Source organism: Saimiri boliviensis, chromosome 3, assembly GCF_048565385.1.
Source record: "Saimiri boliviensis isolate mSaiBol1 chromosome 3, mSaiBol1.pri, whole genome shotgun sequence".
NCBI classification, from domain to species: Eukaryota; Metazoa; Chordata; class Mammalia; order Primates; family Cebidae; genus Saimiri; species Saimiri boliviensis.
In genome coordinates, this window is record NC_133451.1 from 71898975 (window position 1) to 71921396 (window position 22422).

Sequence of the window (22422 nt, forward strand, 5' to 3'; positions counted from 1 at the left end):
TTCTTTCTTTCTTTCTTTCTTCCTTCCATCCTTCCTTCCTTCCTTCCTTCTTTCCTTTCTTTCTTTCTCTCTCTCTCGTTCTCTCTCTTTTCTTTTTTAATACAGTCTCACTCTGTTGTCCAGGCTGTAGTGCAGTAGCATGATCTTGGCTCACTGCAACCATTGCCTCCCAAGTTCCAGTGATTCTCATGCCTTACTCACCCAAGAAGCTGGAATTACAGGCATGAGCCACCATAACTGCCTATTTTTTTTTTTTTTTTTTTTTTTTTTTTGTATTTTTAGTACAGACAGGGTTTTGCTATGTTGGCCAGGCTGGTCTCAAACTCCTGGCCTCAAGTGATCCACCCACCTTGGCCTCTCAAAGTGCTGGGATTACAGGAATGAGCCACCACACCCGGCCCTAATTTCATCTTTACAGTCTAAGAAGATGGTTTTAAAGTTTTAACACCATCAAGTGCAATTGGGTGACATGTTTATTTTTTGTTAACTTGACTTCCCCTGAATGACCTAGTTAGTGAACTAGTCACTAGTAATTTCATCACTAGACAAATCAAGCCTGCAAGAAAGGAAGCCAATATTTAAAATACTGTGTTCTCATCTGAACCCATTCAAATAATTTATTTCTGACATAAACATGTCACCTCAATAATAAGATGTCTAACTAAAGTAAGTTCCTACAACAAGACCAAGACAACATTTCTTCCAAGGCTTAGGCTTTGCCCAGAATTCTTAATACACAGAACAGCCCATACCAACAGTGATTGCTTCTACAACAAAGCCTTGGGCTGCCACACACATGTGAATCAGGGGAAGGGACATTTTAGCATTTCCTGTGCTCATCCATCTGTATAATCCATATGCAACAATTGCTAGAAAGCCCACCATTCCAATGAGAACACATGGTGCCTCTTCAACTTTTTGAACAAGTTTGGATCCCTGATCTTTATCATATGAAGAAAGGGAAACATCTGTGTCTGTTGACATACTGATTGCATGAAGAATCTCTCTAGAGTGAGCAAATCTCTCACAATCCAGCTGATCTCTTTGTTAATTTTTATCTAACATTATACTATAGTCATTTCTCATGTTATTAAGCATTATTGTAAACATTGCTTTTAATCCCTATATAATATTTTATCTCATAGGTATATGACAATTTATTTAACCATTCCCCTTCTTGGGATGTTTAGAGTGTTTCCATGTTTTGTTTTTGTTTTATTATAAATAACACTTACAGACATCTGCACATATAAATCTTTTACCACAAATAAAATTGTTTCCCTAGGATTCATGTAAAAAAAAAAATGGAGCGAGGTTTGAAGCTGTTCAGCTTGATGGTTCCTTCTTCTTCTTTCCAGGCACTGTGGATCCAAATGATTTGGAGGAGCAAATGATTTGAATAGAATCCTTTAGAATAGGATTCTAAAGTTCCTATTCAGGAAAGAGCCACGTTGTATGGTCACCGTACCACAAAGATACAGGTGAGAAAAACTGAGACCTGGGATAGTAGAACAAAGAGAGGCACTGACAGAATGGGCCCTAGACTTCCAGAGTCTGGGAAACTTGAGCCAGATAAAGACTAGGAGTCTGGCAGCTAGTATTGCAAATCACTCTTACTCTACAGCTGGGCGTGTACCATTCCTCCTGACCCTTAATTAGAAACTTCCTATGGATAACCTGGCTTCTCATTCCCCTGGGAACATTGAAGCACTCAGTAGAGACCTTCCACAAGCTCCCTCCACCACATCTTACCCACTTGCCTGTCTCTATGCACATATATATCTGTCTTTCTCTCAGTACCATGTATAGGTTGACAGCACTCACATTTATATCTGCAGCCCAGATTTCTCCCCTATGTCCTCATTTGATAGCTAATTTCCTACCTGACATCTCTCTTTGAATGTCTAAGAATCATCTCAAATTTCTAAATCGAACACCAAACTGCTGATCTGCCCCCAAACCTGTTTTTCCTGTAGTCTTCTGCACATAAGTTAAGGGCAATGGCATCCTTTCACTGCCTCATGCCAAAAAAAACTTGGAGTCTTTCTTGATTTCTGTTTCTCACACGCCACATCCCATCCATCAGCAAATATTTGCATCATGTCTCACCAGATTACTGCAGCCATCTCCTTGCTGATCTCACTGCTTTTCAGCCTATTTCACAACACAGCAGCTGAAATAGTTCTTTTAAAACATTGGTCAGATCATGTCACTTCTCAAACCTACCAAAGACTTCCATTTCACTTAGAGTAAAAGACAAAGTCCTTATAATGGCCATACACAATCTGCCCCTTTCCCACCCCCTTACCTACCTCATTTCACATCCTGCTATTTTCTCCTTTGTTTGTCTCTGCTGCAGCCACGCCATTCCATAAATACGCCAGGCACTTCTCTGGCTCAGGGTCTATGTACTTTCCATGGTCTCTGCTCTTCCAGATTTCTGCACAGCTCATTCCCTACCTCCTTTATGTCATTACCAGTTCATCTTCTCATGCGACTTTCCTGACCACCACGTTTAATTGCAAACTCCTTGCCCCAACTCTCCTTGTCTCTCTTTCCACCTGATTTTTCTTCAACATGTTTATCACTCACCAACAGACCATACTTATTTAGTTTGTTGTCGGTCTGTCCCTACTCATAGTTCTTTAATCTGTTTTGCTCATTGCTCTATACTTAGCACCTAGATAGTGCCTGGCACATATTTGGTGCTTCAAACATACTTGCTGAATAAAGTATGGGCATGCCGTGAAAAGGCATGGATAGGTAAGGACTTTTGGGTTAGGATTGTGAGAAAGTGATTAGCACCAAGATGTTTTCACTCAATTTTCTGATTTCTAGTACAGAATCTGGGCCAATAGTGTGATACACCAAAGAACCAGAATTATCACAGGTGAAGTAAACCAGGCCAATTGTCTTGTAGATCCTCTTAGGTATTTTTGCAAATTATACATGTATGTTAAAGCATATTAGAATGCTTTGATAAAGCTTATTTCGGGTTTCTCAGTGCTTCTACTTGGTCACAGAATATGGCAAGGGGTTCTAGAAATAGAATTAGTTGAGGAAGGAAAGAAATTAACATGGAATTGAGTGACTTCTAAATTTCTAGACATTTTACATCTCATTTAAACTTTTGAGAACTTTTGAGTCAAGGAATATTATTCTAGTTACAAATATATAAAAATTGAGATTTGAGCCTGGTGCAATGGCTCATGCCTGTAATCTCAGTACTTTGGGAGGTTAAGGCAAGAGAAGGGCTTGAGCCCAGGATTTTGAGACCAGTGTAGGCAACACAGCAAGACCCTGTTGTTACAAAAAATTAAAAATTTATCTGGCCATGGTGACACACACCTGTAATCTCAGCTAATCAAGAGGCTGACCTGAGAGAATCATTTGAGCCTGAAAAGTCAAGTCTGCAGTGAGCCATGGATCGTGCCACAGCAATCCAGCCTGGATGACAGAGCAAGACCCCATCTCAAAAAAAAAAAAAAAAAAAAAAAAAAAAAAAAAAAAAAAAAAAACCGAGGTTCAGAGAGAATTATTAATTTCTCCAGTGTTGGACAGCCAGCAAATGTCAGGCTTAGAATTCCATCCACTAGATGACTGAGTAGTTTAGAATCTAGACCAAGTTTGTTTAATGCATGGCCCGCAGACCACATGCAGCCCAGGACAGCTTTGAGTGTGGCCCAGAACAAATTCGTAAACTTTCCTAAACATTATGATTTTTTTTGTGATTTTTTTTTTAATTTTAGTTCATCAGCTATCATTAGTGTTAGTGTGTTTTATGTGTGACTTAAGACAATTTTTCTGCCAATGTAGCCCAGGGAAGCCAAAAGATTGGACACCTCTGACCTAGACTCTATAGCAAATATTCTGACAAATTAGGTAACTTCAGAGAAATCATTTAATGTTGTCTCAGTCTCAGTTGTCTGCCAAAAAAAAAAAAAAGTAAATTCACTTCATATGCATACCTTAGAATAACCCAGGGTGATAATTTGAGGGTTTTCTGGCTTTTGTTATTTTCTCAGCTATTTCAGAAGAAAGAAAGAAAGAAAGAAATTGTTTTAAATGTTAGGATCCACTGGGGCTGTTATGTTTCCTAGTTCAAATCTTTAAACTGTTGTTAAACCACAACAATTACCACAAGCACAGAGTCTCCTGGAACATTTTCCCAAGTAAAACAAATACTTTAGCTGTGTGAGGGTGTCAGGCAAAGCTAGAAATGAGACTCCTTGCTGGCGATCCATGTGAAGGACTTTGTGTAAGGAAATCCTATGTTGCCAGCACAGTCACTTGTCAAAGACAATAGCTGTTGGCAGAGCATTAATATGTGAGGATTGGGAGAGCTGCCAGTGGAAGCAAACTCTTTTCTGGTGTGTACAATGTTGTGCTGGGGCATCAGCTGAAGTTCACCATTGATGACCATCTGAAAACTGCCTTCCACACACAGTACCCCCAAATGGACAACTCAGCAAATTGAAGAATGAATTTCTAGGGAGAGGTAACATGGTATAATTAATGGAAAAAGAATTAGAATAGAAGTGAAAAACCCCTCATTTTAATTCCATTTTAAACCCCTCACTTTAACTTCCCTGCATCATTTTCCTTACTCATTCACTTACCCAGGCACTCATTCAGGAATCCAGCAAGTATTTACTGAATGCCAACTTGTATCCAAGGCACTGGGTCAAGTGATGTGATCATTTCATGATTCTGCTTTATGTATGTTAGAGATAATAGTCCCATCTGCCACAAATTGATATAATGAGGATGAAAACCCAGTTTCCACTTTGGTAGAAATGGAAATGTGTTTGTCTTGCCTACTTCATGGATCTGTTATGAGAATCATAAGAGCTAAGTATGTGGGTAGACTTAGTGAACTTAAAGCGTTATATACATATGCAAAAAATACTTTGACAAAGATGAAATTTATATCATTGCTGAATTTACTTCGGAGAGAGGCAGAAAGAGAGAGAAAGAGAGGGAGAGAGAGAGAGAGAGAGAGAGACAGACAGACAGAAGACAGACAGACAGAGACAGAGAATGCTAATGAGATTCGGTGCCATTTTCCTATTCTTTTCTTTTTTCAGTGAAAGCAAGAATTACAAAGATAAAAATAGAAGTTAGTTTCAACAATTATTCTTACAATTTTTTCAATGAAAATCCACAGATAAGAACCAAACCTATGATTCCCAAACTATACTTTTATACTATCAGTAGTCTGGGTTCTGAAATTCAATGCTACAAGTGGGAGTAGAGGATTTTATTGCTAATATATCAGGATTAGGCTTTGCTGCACATTAAAAATAAATGTAAACTACCAAAGCCTTAAGCAAGTTGGAATTTGGGGGTTTCTTTTCTCAGATAAAAGGAGTTGGAAGAGAACCTATCTAGCTATGGCCACTCCATAATATCATCTGGGACCCTTCTATAAAAAAAAATAGCTTTTTTCCCTATTATCTTAACACATGGCTTTTATTATTAAGGTCATCTCTGGGCTGCTGAAGCTCTGGTTATCACACCTGCATTGCAGCCAAAATAAGAAGGAAATGCAGAGAGTATCACACCAAGCTGAGTAAAATTCTGTTAAGCAGCCCTGCTAGACATTTCATCTAGTAATTATGTTTTCATATCTTTGACAGAAATTAGTCATGTGGCCATACTTAGCCGCAGGAGAGACTGGGAAATGTAGTTTTTGTCTTGAGAGCTATTCTGCTTGGATAAGAATCAAGGTTAAGCACTTAGCTATCTTTTCCACACAAAATATTAAGAAAAAAATTGTTAATGGATGGCATGTTCTCAATTACAAATTTTTCTCCAGCCATTTTACGTATTTCTTCGGTTTTAAGAATATTATCATTCTTCTGTAGTAGTATACAACAGTATCAGATTCAATGCAAAGTTATAAACTGAGTTTTTTAAAATAATCTAAATATTTATATTTCATTTTATTCTACAAAGAGCAACATGATTTTCAGCTGCTTTATCACATGAATACATTCGGGCCCCATTAATCCAAATCAAATAAAATTATAGAAGTCTAGAAATCCATTCTGTATGGAACCAAGCTAACAGCCTCCCTCCTTCTAACAGCCTTAGCCCAGGAGCATTTACTAGTGAGCATATTGATTTGAATGTCAGCATAAAATAAAGTATCCCTCAATTTTTTCCCAACAAAGAAAAATGTCCCTGCACTGTGGCCACTGCGTATCTTTCTACTCTGCCCTCAAATTCCCAGCAACGTGATTGTTCTCTGAGTGGAAGCCTCTTGGTGTTCTGTGCTGCCTTCATCCATGTGAGTATATGTAGGTCTTCCTGTTCATTTACAGTTTGTTTTCTTTTTGTGACAGGGTCTCCCTCTGTCATCTAGGCTAAATAGAGTACACTGGTGCGATCATGGCTCACTGCAGACTTGACTTCTCTAGCTAAAGTGATCTTCCTGCCTCAGCCCCTGATACACTATCCCCAGGAAATACTGGTGCACTATGCCCAGCTAATTTTTTGTTGTTTTAGAGATGGGGTCTCACTGTGTTGCTCAGGCTGGTCTCAAACTCCTGGACTCAAGTGATCCTCCCACACCACTGTCGCAAAATGTTGGTATTACAGGTGTCAGCCACTGCACCCAGGCAGAATCTGCCTTAAGACTTTAAGGAATTCTGAACAATAGTGCTCATTCCCTATCCCAAGGAGCCTTACAAATTAACTGGGTTACGCAAGAGCACCAGCCATCCCAAACTGTCCTGACTGAGGAAGTGAACTCTGCATGCCACAAAGCCGAAATGTCAGCCAAATGAGAAACATATGCTCCAGACTCTAATGTAAAGTTTTTGTTTCTTTAAAAAACAACTACATTAAAGTTACATAAACTTAAATTTAATCTAATTTGGACCTTATTGGTAAGCAGTATGAATTTTGGATGAAATATTTTGGAGAAATTTGAAATATCTACTATGTTATGTGACCTTAGGCAAACAACTTAACCACACCAAGTTCTTGTTATTATCTGGATAACAATAATGTCAAATAATAATAATAATGTCAAAAAATTGACAGTCTTTTTGAAGATTACTGTGTCAAGACTGTAAATTACATTAGAAAGATACACATGCTGCTGGGCACGGTGGCTCAAGCCTGTAATCCCAGCACTTTGGGAGGCTGAGGCGGGTAGATCACGAGGTCAAGACATCGAGACCACCCTGGTCAACATGGTGAAAACCCGTCTCTACTAAAAATACAAAACATTAGCTGGGCATGGTGGCGCGTGCCTGTAATCCCAGCTACTCAGGAGGCTGAGGCAGGAGAATTGCCTGAACCCAGGAGGCAGAGGTTGCGGTGAGCCGAGATCGCACCATTGCACTCCAGCCTGGGTAACAAGAGTGAAACTCCGTCTCAAAAAAAAAAAAAAAAAAAAAAAAGAAAAAAGAAAGAAAAATACACATGCTGGCCGGGTGTGGTGGCTCATGCCTGTAACCCCAGCACTTTGGGAGGCTGAGGCTGGTGTATCACCTGAGGTCAGGAGTTCAAGATCAGCCTGGGCAACATAGTGAAACTCCATCTCCACTAAAAATACAAAAATTATCTGGGTATGGTAGCATGTGCCTGTAATCCCAGCTACTTAGGAGGTTGAGGTATGAGAATTGCTTGAACCCGGGAGGCAGAGGTTGCAGTGAGCTGAGATCATGCCATTGCACTCCTGCTTGGGTGACAGAGCAAGATTGTTTTTAAAAAAAAAAAAAAAAAGGAAAAAGAAAGATACACATGCTGTGGCCACAGTGCAAGGACATTTTTCTTTGTTGGGAAAAATTCAGGAATGCCTTATTTTATGCTGATATTCCAATCAATATTCTAAGTTATAATAAATCTAAGTTACCTTAGACTCTTGACAGAGTAATCTTCAAATGTATTGCTGTATTATTAAGTATACATAAAATAACTTACTGGTCATTCTCTACCTAGTCCAAGGATTTTGTCACTAACTTACTAAAATTCTTTTAGCAATACTTTCAATTAGAAGTAAAGAATGTACTCATTCTAATGAGGGACTTGAACTCTACAATCTGTAATAACCTACTTGATGTTAGTGTTCTACCATTCTAGGCCTTATTATCTTTAGATTCCTTTTTCTTCCTTGGGTTGTTTCTTAATTCTGGGCATTTTGTTGCCTGTTATCTCTCTCTTTAACGGTTGGCAAAGGGACATAACGACAATTCTGATAAACAGAGCAAAGGGAAATGGAAATGAGCCAGAGGTATGCTCAGTTGAATGTCATGTCATGTATTGATCAAATGGCACAGAGAACCCAGGCTCTGGAGTCAGGAGTGGGAAGCTATTGTCCTAAAACTATTCTACATAGGCCCTTAATGTGACCCTTAACAAATCATACAATCTCAGAGATTTCACCAATAAATTTAAAATGTTAATACCATATACCTTTTAAGATTTGTTGGCCAGGTGCAGTGGATCATGCTTGTATTTCCAACACTTCGGGAGGATCACTTGAGCTCAGGAATTAGAGACCAGTCTGGGCAACATAGTGGGACCCTGTATCTACTAAAAATCAAAAGTAATAATAACCAGATGTGGTGAGGTATGCATAGTCCCAGCTACTCAGGAGGCTGAAGCAGAAAGAGCTCTTGAGCCTGGGAGATCACGGCTGCAGTGAAACATGATCACGTCACTGTACTCCAGCCTGGGTGACAGAGGAGGACTTTGTCTCAAAACAAACAAACAAAAGATTTATCAGGATCATGATATTACCTATGAAGTATTGTGGGCAATGTGATAAATGTTGCCTATTACTATTAACCAACACCATTATGAAATATCTATATATATTAACAACAGAATTCCCCCCAATCTGAAGATCCATTTATTTCAAACAATATTTGATTCAGTGCAATTCTAGTACAACAGAATACTCCTAGAGTGATAATAATATGACTAAACTTTTTTGTAAGTCATTTCAATAAGAAAATTTGGACTTCATTATCAATTTGTCAATGCTTATTTAATCCATCGTTCATTCTGAGTCCCTTGCCACTTTTATATTGTCCTTTTTGAATGTCTTTCACAGCCCTGTGGCTTTAATGCATTGCTCTCTTCCCGATTCACAGTTCAGTTTCATCAGCACTCCTGTTTCCTGTTTTGTCACCGTCTAGGCTGCTTGTTTTGCACCTCGATCTCCTTCCTCTTCCTCTTCAAAGGATATCGTCAACATTTCCAGTAGGGATGCCACAAACGTCTCTTGCTGCAGCTCTTCCTTTTCTTTCTTTTTTCTTTTTTTAACCTCCTTTGAACCTTCATAAGCTTCCTGTAATGACTGTGTCTCTGTTTCAGCTATTTCGGTATTTCTGTGGCTTTTGATTTTGATCTGGATTCACGTCTTCTAGCCAAAACCATCTCAAACGAGTAGTTTGAGGTTTTTGCTGGAAGATAATTTGAATTTGTTTACATGGCCACCAACTTCCAATTTTAGATGTCCTGGGATTTCTCGAGTAGAGGAGTGGCCTTACCAGATTACCTTTCTCTTATTAGCACTATTATTAGCAGGGATGGGCTCTTTTGTTTATGAGCTAATCATGCTTCTTGTAATTCTAAATAATTACTGCTAAATCAGGAGAATCAGGAAAGTCTCTCATTTCAGCAGGGCTGAAAAAGGTTAATTAAAGTCAACTATAGACGTAGATATAGCTACATGATTTGATACATGTACATCAATAAGAATAGTTACGCACACACATACGTGCACACACATACACAAAAACACACAATTATTCCTTTACAATCTTCTGGCATCTTTTCCTCAAGGAAGCCACAAACACAAACTGGACATGAACAAAATAACTAGCAGATGATGAATGAGCTCCTCCTCCTGCTCTTCCTCCTTCTTGTTTTGCCATCATTGTTTAGGTGAAGAGCCAAACAAGTCCCAGGTATTTCTCAGGCTGCTATCAAATTATTGGGCTCTGTGTCATGAGCATTCAAATGTTTATTTCACCAATATTCACTGAGCACCTACTATGTCCCAGGTTCTCACAATACAGCTATGTACAAAACAGACCAGATCCCTGACATGTGGAATCTTGCATTTGGGTGGGTGATTAGTTTCCAGAATCAGACAGTCTGCTCGTTTGAGAAACTGCTGTGTGGTTCAAGATTCCAGAGGAGAACACCGAGACAGGAGCGGACTGGGTTTGTCACATGCCCCATCTCGTGGCTTCATAACAGGCCAAATGCAATACAGAGAGAGATATTGCTTACTCTTCCTTCCTGTTTCTGTCACTCAGACAGGGGCTAGACAGTTCCTTTCCTATCAAGCTAACTTTTGCTTGATTTCTTATTATTCTCATCAAGTGAGAAGGTCCCTCTAACCTTACGATGTTTCTGACCTGAACTGTGACTTTCACCACGAGATAGGATAGTTCCCCTGAGAGACTTTCATTTGCTCTGTGGTATCACTCTTTAGACTGCCTGAGATATGTACCGGAAAATGCCACCTCTTAAAAACCACCGCTGAGTTCTTAATTGAGCCCACACTTTAGTCTTTTATCCCTTTGATTTCTGTGGTAAAGTAAAACATAGGCTGCCTATTTGCTACTCCTGTCTTCCATTCATTTGTGTGTCATTAGGCAGGTTTTTGGTTTTTTGGCTTACATACAGCTATTAAGAATTTTCCAGGTCTTTTTAATATTATCTTGTTTGCATGAAATAAGGATGTAGGAGTAAGTTTGGCTTTTGGCTATAGGTAGCTGGAAATATTTCTAAAGATCCACTGTTTTCTGAAATCTCTTACTGCTCTTGTTTTCAACCAACAGAAATTGGAAAATAAAGATTGTGTGGGTATAAAATGAAAGCTTGAAATGTTTGTCATCTTTGGAACTCTATTTCTATGGCTTTTGACTTTTTTTTTTAAGATGGCCTCACCTAAAAGTTGCCAAGGCCAGGCCAGAGTCCTTCTTATGAACAAATAACAAGGGACGTGATAGCCCATAACGAATTCAGTCTGGGCTATCTGTGGTGTTTTGTGTGGATAAAAAGTAAAAGCTAACTTTGAGAACAAAGAAAATGAATAAAGCTTCTTGCCACTAAGATAATTAAGACTGTTGGAAGGCAAGATCATTCTATTCAGCTGGACCTATGCCCTCCCACAGATGGGAACAATGCCATATGGTTAGGGAGCTTGGCTGTTACCCAAGTGGCTCCTATTCAGTTCTCTATTTGGGCAAGAGGAGGTAGAGAATAGCATTTAGGAGACTTCCTGGGTTCAAGTCCTGCCTCTACCACTTATTTGCTATGTGCTTTCTTAGTAACCTGGAGCAACAGGTAACAATATTCACCACATAGAGTTGTTGTAAGGTTTAATTGAGACAGTCTACACAATGCATGCTGCCTACCTTGCGCATAGTATAGTAGATGGGAGATGTTACCGCTGTGATGATGATGATGATAGATGTCCAGGGAGAGGCCAGTCTGAATGTACCTGGAGAGACTCAGTAGGTTACTCAGAGTCAGGAGTCACAAATGTGAACCAGGCAGCAAGCTTCAGAAAGTGATTGTTAAGGCAAATTGACAGGGATTGTTAAGAAGGATACAGAGAATGCTGGTAAAACCAGGAGGAATAAGGATGCCTTTTTCTCTTATTGGAGCAAGGAGGACGTACCTTGTCTGTATGCAAGTAGTCAAGGGCTTGAACCTTGGAGAAGATGTTGAACCCCGCTAGTGTGGTTAAGGTCAAATGAGGCAAAACTGTTTTGGTTTTTGGTTTGTTTATCTGGTTTGGAATATTCCTGGGAAGGAATTTTACGGATTTAGCTTTTCTAATATCTGACTTCTGTGTAACTGAGGGAAAAATAGCACTCTAGTAAGTCTTTATAATGCCATACACATATAAAATGAGACAAGAAGACCCTGTGAAGGATGATAGGAATGACGGATCTCATCCTACTAAAGGAATAACTTTCCTTCCAAACATATTACAGTTATATAACCTATAAAACGTATTGCTATGAAAAAGGAAAAAGAAAGAAAGATAAAGATAGATTGCTATAAAATGACCCATCTATTTGAAAATCTCACTACCTATAATTTGTATAGTTAGAAAACTGGTATATGAAAATGTGAAGATTGGCAAGAATCAAGAAATGGTTTTTTTGTACTAAATTTGTGTAAGGTATTATTACATACTCCCAGATTTATCCTATTATTTTGCTTTACATAGATTTGCATTACCTAGTCAATATTTAACTGATGCATTTAACCTCTGTAAAAAAATTCAGAATCTCATACTGGGACTTAGGTAGTATATACAGTAGTCCCTCCTTATCCATGGTTTTGCTTTCCATAATTTCAGCTACCTGCAGTCAACTGTGATCTGTAAATATTTAATGGAAAATTTTGGAAATTAACAATTCATAAGTTTGAAATTGTGCACCATTCTGAGTAGTGTGATAAAATCTCACAGCGTTCTGGCCAGTCTCATCTAAAGATGAAACATCTCTTGGTCCAGCTTATCTGTGCTATAGACACAACTATCTAGATTGTCAGATTGAAAAAACATAGTATAGACAACATAGGGTTTAGGACTATCCACAATTTCAGGCATCTACTAAAGGTCTTGGAACATAACCTTCAAGGATAAGGGAAACTATTCTATTCATAAATTCATAGCATTTTAAAGCTGGAAGGACTCAGAAGGGAACGAAAATCAGTGCCCTAGGTTTTCCTTAAACTGCTAGGTAGTGTCCTAAGGAGCTTTTGAAATTTTAAATTATTTTTAAAACACTTTATAAAAGAAATGTTTTAGTCAAATATATCAGTGCTCACCAAATCCCCGCCTATTATAAGAAGTTACTTATCCTAGCAATGTCAACTTTAGGAAGCAACGAATAGAAACTGAGGTAATATAAGTGACTTATTCAAGGGGAAAGGCATGAATCACTCAGCAGAGTGAGATAATCAGTAGAGCATCTGAAAAAATGAGGCCTTCTCATTTGACCTGTTTGTTTATTTTGTTCCCAGATGAAAAATTCTGGGAGTTTTCTGAATTCTCTTCCTCTTGGGGTAGATAAATGTTAAATCAGAAAAAGGTGGCCAGGTGCTTTTGTTCAGTGTGGGGAAAGTCCTATAATATTTTCAGTTGGTTGCTATGAAGGCAGCCAGCAGTGAGCTCAGCCAGCATTGTTGTGGGAGGGTACTACGACATCATTTAACAGAACACTGAGTGTTGAAATTGTGCAGCAGAGGAAAAGAAAAGCAAAAGGACAATAACAAAATTTGCCAAATACAAAACCACAAAGTCCACATAGGACAAGTATAGTTTTCAAACTCCAGAAGGTATTTGCAAACACCAGTGAGCAGGCTATGAATCTTGTTTTCCCATAGGCCCTACCAGCAGTAGAGATCCCAGGGAGAACAATTTACCTGCACATTGTTGCCAAGGAATGGGGAAGGCGAGCCAAATTATTTGCAGATTTAGCTGAGCTTTGAAATAACTGAAAAATTATGCTTCAATTTTTACAGTTTGTTAGGTAGGATTTCCAGGATTGTAAGGTCCTCACTCTAGAACTACTGAAAATAATCAGATGAATTGAAATTAAAGAACTAATGGCCTTAACTGTGTTTAAGTGGGAATGAAGCAGCAATGACCCTCATCATGAGCTATTCTCTTCTATGACTCTGGACAGTCTTTTTTTTTTTCTGTTCAGAGCTTCCTGCTTGGTATTTGTCTAAGCAGGGAGGAAAGCCATTGTTTGAACTTTGCAATAACAGATTGCAAGCTAAGGCTTTTCTACACTTTGTTTAATTTTCCTGAAATGTTCCTTTCTACAGAAAAGATTTGTTGTGACCTAGCATGCTTTTTGTCTTACTCAATATTCCCCTGGGGATGTAGTTAAAACAAGACTTAGCTGTAATTCTCCTGGGTGGGGAAGTGTTTGGTAGTGGCAATGAAACTGAAGCACAGATTTGAGCAACTATGGGCTGTTGACTTTATGCTAGCCTTTCATAAAGAGAAACCTCAAAACACCGTGGCCATTCAGCAAACAGTGTGCATTTCATCTAAGCCTGGCTGGCTTTGCCCTTGCCTTTCTTCAGGCTAGAATGATCCTAACCAGCAATGTCTTTGTGTCATGATGCAGAAAGTTGGCTAGGACAGAGGAGGATAATGCTGAAGTATAACTTCTGAGTGGGGGAGGGAATCAGACAGGGAAGTAAAGCTCTACACAATGGCTAGTGGTTCTCTATTATGATGTGTGTTCCAACAGAGGTCAATCATTGTGCATTGTCCCTAGGGAGTGAATATAGCACATTATTTTGGAGTAAAAATTGAGATTTAATTTGGTGGTAAAATATACAGAAATTAGAAGCTCTCTGTACTTAATTTATTTGAGTTTATTTAAATACCTTCAAAAACATTCTTCTATGAGAAGGAACATGACATAATAGGCCTCTGAAGATGAAACCATTTTAGTGATGGAAATGTTCAATATTAAATTCACTGTAGCCACTAGGATACATTACCAAAGTTCTCAAAAATTCTTGTGTGCGGTGAACTTTGTTGACTAGCTACTCAGCAAAAAATCTTCTCTCTTGTTCCTAATGAACCTCAATTTTGCTTTCCTACCTTCTAGTCATGCTCCTGGGAAAGGTTGATCCCAGCTCCAGGAAGGCGTTTGAATGGTCTGAGTAATACCATCCATCCACCAGTAATAGATTCAGGAATGTGCATGTGATTCAAGTCTGGCCAGTGAGGTTTATGCAGAAGAGTGCTGGGTATTCTGGAAAGTTATCCCTTGTCATTCGAGACCCACAGGAATCCAACCTTTTCCTCCCTGAATAGGAGTAAGGGCGCACATAATCCCAGTTGCTGTTCCAGTCATCCCAGACCCACAGCTTCGCTTTAGCCATTCTATATCCACAAGGGGAAAGCATTTGAGGCCAACACTGTGGATCCTTGTGACATAACCAAGCCAGTGAATCAATTTATTGTTTAAGCCATTGTAGTTGAGCTTACGTTACTAGCAGTTGAAAGCACCCTTTTGGTGTAAAGTGGTTCTATCTGCCAGTCCTCACCTTATATGTCTCTTGGTTTTGCTCTCATCTCTCCTTTTCCTCTGGCTTTTTCACACATAAATCCCAATCTTTGTTCCAACTCACACTGTCAACATTCCGACCTTTCCCTCTTGCTCTCTCTGCCTCTTCTCTCTGTTCCTCTCCCTTTTGCCCTTCTTTCTGCCAGTCATACCCACAGATATATCTTAAATCTTGTTAGCCATAGCAATCACCAAAGACTAGGACCACCACTAGGTATAACTGGATTAGATGGAGTTTTGCTCCTTTGACCTCCTTTATACTTTAGACATCAACATCCCTCACCTCTCAGCAATTCTCTCCACTGTGCCCCACTCCATATAACAAAAAAGTGTTGTGTGCTCTGAAACATCCTTCCAAAAACTATATTTTCACTAAAATTCCTTTGGTGATAATGCCTTAACATAGTAGCTTCCAAAGCTTTTTTAAAATGATAACCCACATTAAGTATCCTCACTCAGTATACACATAATATACACATAAGCACGTCATATAGTTTGCATGTCTGACCCCACCCAAATCTCATGTTGAATTGTAATCCCCAGTGCTGGGATGGGGTGTGGTGGGAGGCGTTTTTTGCCATGGGGGCGGATCCCTCATGGCTTGCTGCTGTCCTCATAATAGTGAGTTCTAGAGAGATCTGGTTGTTTGAAGCTGTGTGGCACCTTCCCTGTCTCCTTGCTCCTGCTCTGATCATGTGACATACCTGCTTTCCTGCTTTCCTTTTGCCTTCTGCTATGATTGTAAGCTTCCTGAGGACTTCCCAGAAGTCAAGCTGATGGCTAGCATCATTGCTTTCTGTAAAGCCTGCAGAGCTGTGAGCCTCTTTTCTTTATAAATTATCCAGTCTCTTTATAATGTGAAAAGAAAATAAACCCTGGGCCTCCTGAGTCACTAAGCTAAAGGGAAAAGTCAAGTTGAGAACTGCTTAGGGCAAACCTGCCTCCCAGTCTATCCAAAGTCACCCCTCTGCTCACTGAGATAGATGTATACCTGATGGCCTCTTTGGAAAGGCTAATCAGAAACTCAAAGGAATGCAACCATTCTTTGTCTCTTGCCTATCTGTGACCTGGAAGCCCCCTCCCAGCTTTGAGTCTCTCTGCCGCTGCCTCAAGTTGTGGCACCTTCCAGACTGAACCAGTGTACTTCTTACATGTACTGATTGATGTCTCATGTTTCCCTAAAATGTATAAAATTAAGCTGTGCCCTAGCCACCTTGGGCACATGGCGTCAGGACTTCCTGAGGTTGTGCTACTGGAGCATTCTCAACCTTGGTAAAATTAATTTTCTAAATTAACTGAGATCGTCTCAGATTTTCAAGGTTCACAATAGCAATGCAAGAAAGGGCTGACACAACACTGAAGGAAAAGTTTTATGAAACATACTTACCTTTGCAACCACTGATACATTCTGATATTATGTATTCTGTTCTGTTTCCTTTTCAAAAAGTGTTTGTCTCTATTCACTAAATTGATTTCATGGATGGTTGCTGTGACCACCAAAAACATTTTCTTCACCCACAGCAGAAACTCTGGTGGTCATGTGACAAGCTTGTCAAAAAGGCCGTGAGGATAATTAGAGTGATACTTAAACCTGAATAAAATGACAGCCACCACCAACTAAGAGAGGTTCTATCTGTGTCAATTTGTATACATTTTTCCCCTAAAAAATGAACAGTGAGTGAGTGTTTGAATGCTGACACCTCATGTGTTTCTAGTAATTTTAGGGGATCTTTCTGAAATGACAAAAGTGTTTAAGAAACACCATTCTAGTTATTTCTGAAAGTAGAGATGTTTCCTGCAAAAGCTGTGTTCCAGAGCCCATTGGTTTTATGTTTGACTTTTTAGAGCCCATTAAAGATATCTATTTGGTTATTCATTTGGCAGCTATGCCACTTCTTTGTGATCTGGGAATGGCAAATTATCTATAAGAACTATTTTTATACTTTTGGATTGTGGTTAAAAATGTGTTAGCTTTCTTACTGATAACTACTTGTTATCAGCTAGCACCACTTTTACAGCCTGTACCATACAAAGGCCACACGCATAAAGTCCGGAGCATGTTTGAAAGTCATGGTATCTAGACAAAACCCTGTATAAACTGGAAAGCACTACGTAGACACAAAATATTATTATTATGCATTTTTTTAAAAGTGAGAAACTCTTGCCTTAGAAACCGGTCATCTCCATGGTTAGTGCATGTCTGCCAAAGTTAATGTTTTGGAAATTTCATTGCCATTGTAGCACTATTAAGAGGTGGGGCCTTTAAGAAGTGATTACGTCATGAGGGTTTTGTCCTCACGAATGGACTAATGTCGTCATCGTGGGAATGGGTTAGTTGTGGTAAACCTGGTCTCAGTTTTCTTTCTGCTTCATGCGCTCCTTTCTGTCATTCATTCTTTTGCCATGGAATGACTCCTACCAGAAGCTGGCACTATGCTCTCAGCCTTCCTGGCCTTCAGAACCACGAACAGAATAAATTTCTTTTCTTTATAAATTATCTGTCTCTGGTATTCTGCTGCAACAGCAGAAAATTTACTAAGTCCTTCATGAATTTTACATGTCAATGAATTTTAATGTTTTTGTTAATGGTACTGAGTTCTGCAAAAGTTTTCCCCCACACTCTAATTGATACACAAATGCACACACACACACATGCATACATATGCACACACACATTAGACTTTTAAGCCTATATTCAGTACAATGCAGGCTGGTTGCTAATTTACAAACCCCATTTTCTCTCTTATAAGATACGAAGTAGGTTTTCTTCTGTATATAGTTATAGTTGTGGTGTGATATGCCCTGAATTATTGTGAAATGCTAAATGGTACAGTATAGCCTTAGTAGTTAAGACAAGGTTTTGGAGACAGAAAGACTCCAAATGCAATTTTACATTTAACAAGCTCTGTGAACTTGGGTAAGTTACTTAACCTTCTAAGGTCTGATGTTCCTCATCTGTCAGATGGGGATAATATAATTCACTTCACAAAGATATTATGGAATTAAATTTATCTCTACTCATTAAATTAATTTCATAATTTACTAATGGGTCATGAACAACAGAAACACAGGCTTAACCCACAGCAGAAACTCTAATATTAAGAATCATGGGCCGGGCGCTGTGGTTCACGCCTGTAATCCCAGCAGTTTGGGAGGCCGAGGCAGGTGGATCACAAGGTCAAGAGATTGAGACCATCCTGGTCAACATGGTGAAACGCCGTCTCTACTAAAAATACAAAAAATTAGCTGGGCATGGTGGCGTGTGCCTGTAATCCCAGCTACCCAGGAGGCTGAGGCAGGAGAATTGCCTGAACCCAGGAGGCGGAGGTTGCAGTGAGCCGAGATCACGCCATTGCATTCCAGCCTGGGTAACAAGAGCAAAACTCTGTCTCAAAAAAAAAAAAAAAAAAAAAAAAAAAAAAAAAAAAAAAAAGAATGATGGAGCCAGGTGCAGTGGTGCATGCTTGTAGTCCCAGCTACTCAGGAGGCTAGGGCAAGAGGATTTCTTGAGCCCAAGAAGTGGAGGCTGTGGTGAGTTATGGTTGTGCCACTGCACTCCAGCCTGAGCAAGATCATATCTCTTTAAAAAAAAGAAAAAGAAAGAAAGAAAGAAAGAAAGAAAGAGAAAAAAGATAAAAAGAAAGAAAGAAAAAGAAAGAAAAAAAGAAAGAAAGAAAAAGAGGTGGGGCGCAGTGGCTCACGCCTATAATCCCAGCACTTTGGGAGGCCGAGGTGGACAGTTCACAAGGTCAGGTGTTTGAGACTAGGCTGGTCGATATGGTGAAACCCCATTTCTACTAAAAATACAAAAAAGTTAGCTGGGCATGGTGGCAGGCATCTATAGTCCCAGCTCCTCCTTGGGAGACTGAGGCAGGAGAATCACTTGAACCCAGGAGACAGAGGTTGCACTGAGCCCAGATCATGCCACTGCACTCCAGTCTGGGCCACGGAGGGAGACTCTGTCTCAAAAAAGAAAAAAAAGAAAGAAACAAAACTGATTTTTTTTAAAATTGTGGGCATATTACAAACATGCAATGTGTGTGTGTGTGTGTGTGTGTGTGTGTGTGTGTAAAATACTTAGGACTTAGCACAGGACACTTAGCATTTAGTACATAATACCTAGCAATAGCTCAATAAATGCTAGCTTAACAACAATAACTAATGATAATTTTGGCATGTTTATCTCATCACACCTTCACTATGAATAAATGTAGAGATCTAGGACGTGATACCTGTTGCTTTTCCTTTAGTGCTGAAGCTTCACTCCACTGCTTCCCACATCTTTGTGTCCACCTAGAAATGGGTCCTGGTTGCTTAATTGTAGAATAATAATGCTGCAAAATTGCTAAATCTCTGAGGGGAGTGTGTGTGTGTGTGTGTGTGTGTGTGTCAGAGAGGGGAGAGAGAGAGAGAGACAGAGACAGAGACAGAGAGAGAGAGGTGGAGGAGGAAAGCAGTGCTTGTCTCTTCTTGCTAAAGACACTTCCTTAAAAATAAATACACTGGAAAATAATGACAGGAAACTTTACAAAATCAAAAGAGGATGTCAGGAAGTACAGGATGTGAGGTTATTTTCATTTCCGTCAGTATTTTCTTATTCATCATATATATTAATAACTTTAAAAAGTAGAGAAGTTCACTATTTCTGCTCCTTAAGATCAAGTTTATATATTAAAAAAACCTGTGATAAAAAAAACACTTAATACTGTCTGTATTATATTTTCCACCTGTAATTAAGTATCTGATCTGACTACATTATTGGGCAGCTGAATAGAATACTTATCACACTCATTCTCTATTTATAAAAAATGTTGCAGGCCAGGCACAATGACTCACATCTGTAATCCCAGCACTTTGGGAGGCCGAGGTGGGAAGACTGCTTGAGGCCAGAAGTTAGAGACCAGCCTGGACAACAGAGTGAGACCCCATCTCTACAAAAATATTTGTTTAAAAATTAATAACAGGCTGGGTACAGTGGCTCATGCCTGTAATCCCAGCACTTTGGGATTGAGGCAGGTGGATCACAAGGTAAGGAGTTTGAGACCAGCCTGACCAACATGATGAAACCCTGTCTCTACTAAAAATATAAAAATTAGCTGGGCCTGGTGGCATGCACCTGTAATCCCAGCTACTCAGGAGGCTGAGACAGAAGAATCACTTGAACCCAGGAGGCAGAGGTTGTAGTGAGCTGAGATCATGCCACTGCACTCCAGCCTAGGCGACAGAGAGAGTGAGACTCCATCTCAAAAAAAAAAAAAAATTAACAATAACTACAAAAAGCTGTTATATTCTCAGACAGGTCATGCCATATGGGAAGAATATAAAAGTAAAGTACCTTGAAGGAGCAATGGGTAAGAAAAGTTTGATCTTTTTTTAAAATTTATTATTACTTCTTTCCCAGAAGACAACTTTCAAACACAAGAATCTGGACAAATCAACAAATGCTCAAAACTGAAAACCCACTTCCCCATTTAAGAATAGAGGGTACAGAAATATCAGTACTTTCAATGCCTTAGCAGTCATGTGAATGATGAGCATTCTGTGTTTTTCCATATGCACAGCAAATGAGCACATTGCTTGCAGCTTTTTCTCCATGAAATGGGGATCTGCATCCCATAGTAGTTACTGAGCAGCACATTTCCTCTCCAACATTGAAATAGTTTATCTGCAAACAAATTTCTGAAGTTCCTATTTGGCTAGAAGCCAAAATAAACCAAAAAAAAGTTTTGCTGTCCTCTGCTTTGCTGAACAGATTGATGTAAAAGGTTGTGAGTGGGCTTCTCTTTAATACTGTACTTGACTTATTAACACTTTGAGACTCAAAAACTAAAGTGTACTTCATCTTTAAAAAGTTTACGATCTAAGTCAAACAATTCAAAAGGTCATAATTTAGCTCCATCCAAGGAGCTTCAATTCGAGACAGGAAGTTGCTTCATATTAAAAGCAGCCTCTTCTTTACTTCTTAATAAAATTCCCTATGAAAATATTTTATGGTAGACATATGTTATTTTTATCATCCCTTCCTTGGGGAAACCACTATTTCCCACTTCCGCATGGTTTCAGAGGGGCTGCCTATCACTGTACCCTACCCCCACTCCAGCCACACTGGGAGCATAGGAAACAGGCCTGGCCAACCCTAAAATTATGTTTCTAAAATTAAAATACTGATGTTGAGATAGATATATTTATTTCACCTGGGAGGCTAAGCTAGGGCAGGAGATCCCAGAGCTACCAGCTGGCATCTTCACCACCCTGCATGGAGGAGGTAGAGCAGGTCCAGTTGCAGAAGGAGAAAATGGCAGAGACAGAGAAGCAAAAGGAGGAGGAGGAAGAGGAAAAGAGGGAAAATGGGGAGAAAGGAAAGAGGGAAAAGAAGGGGAAAAGTGGAAGGGTTAGGAAGAAGAGAAGTGTAAGCTTATCACCACGGAGCTATGATTGAAGCCAACTGATTCCTGAACTTCCTAGATACCTGACTCAACCAATTTCCTTCTCTGTTCAAGTTAGTTTAAAGAATTCTGCAATGGAAACAGGAGGAACCAACAAACTAGCTGGTGTTCATTCATTCATTCAACAAATAATTACTGTATGCCTACTATATGCCAGGTACTAAATGGGCATAGAGTCATGATGGGTAACATATAGTCCTTGCTCTAATTGAGCTTACAATCTGGTTAGGGGAAAAATCTCTCTCTCTCTCTCTCTCTCTCTCTCTCTCTCACACACACACACACACACACACACACACACACACTCAATTTGAATATATGTAAACATATTCAATTTTTTATATTATTAGGAAAAGAGCAGAGTACTGTGACACAGCATTAGATGAGAATTAGGGAGCTATGTTTTCAGTATCACTAGAATAATCACATTTAAAAAATGGAACACATGCATGGTGGCTGGGGAGTCCAGGCCTAACAATCTGAGAGATGAGGCAGCATGGGAGAAGTAGAGAAAGAGTCCTTCATGGTTAGTAGACCAGGATCCTCATCCTAGCTCCATCAAAAACTCCAGAGCCTTTCCTCATCAGCAAAGTGGTAATACCTGTCTTTCATTATTTCTCCAAATCAAATGATCAAATATATGTGATTCACATTTGAAAAGAAGAGTATGGTATAATATCCAGGGTACATATGGTAGGAAGACTAACAGGACAACCTGGTGCACCCAGTTCAGAAGCCTGGGCACATCCCATAGTCAGGGAGGAATGGAAGAGGAAGGTTGACGGGGCACTAATGGTGGATGAGAGAATTGCTTTGCATATACAAAAGAAACACAAATGCTCTTTATTTATTTTATCCTTTGACAAGTTAATGAGTACATTTTAGATGAG

At 39.3% G+C, this 22422-nt stretch overlaps 1 long non-coding RNA gene and 1 pseudogene across 3 annotated transcripts in view; one reads left to right on the forward strand and one right to left on the reverse strand.

The window, feature by feature from the left end:
- On the reverse strand, positions 1 to 1363 carry LOC120363649 (HIG1 domain family member 1A, mitochondrial pseudogene; annotated as a pseudogene).
- Positions 1 to 22422, forward strand: part of LOC141584012 (uncharacterized) — a 39267-nt gene that overhangs the window by 2084 nt on the left and 14761 nt on the right. For 2 of the 3 annotated variants that reach the window (XR_012516867.1, XR_012516868.1), the window contains exon 2: positions 1359 to 22422. This exon is cut by the window's right edge. This is a non-coding gene — a long non-coding RNA (uncharacterized LOC141584012). The remainder of the gene's footprint in view (positions 1 to 1358) is intronic. The other variant, XR_012516866.1, reaches the window with a different exon arrangement.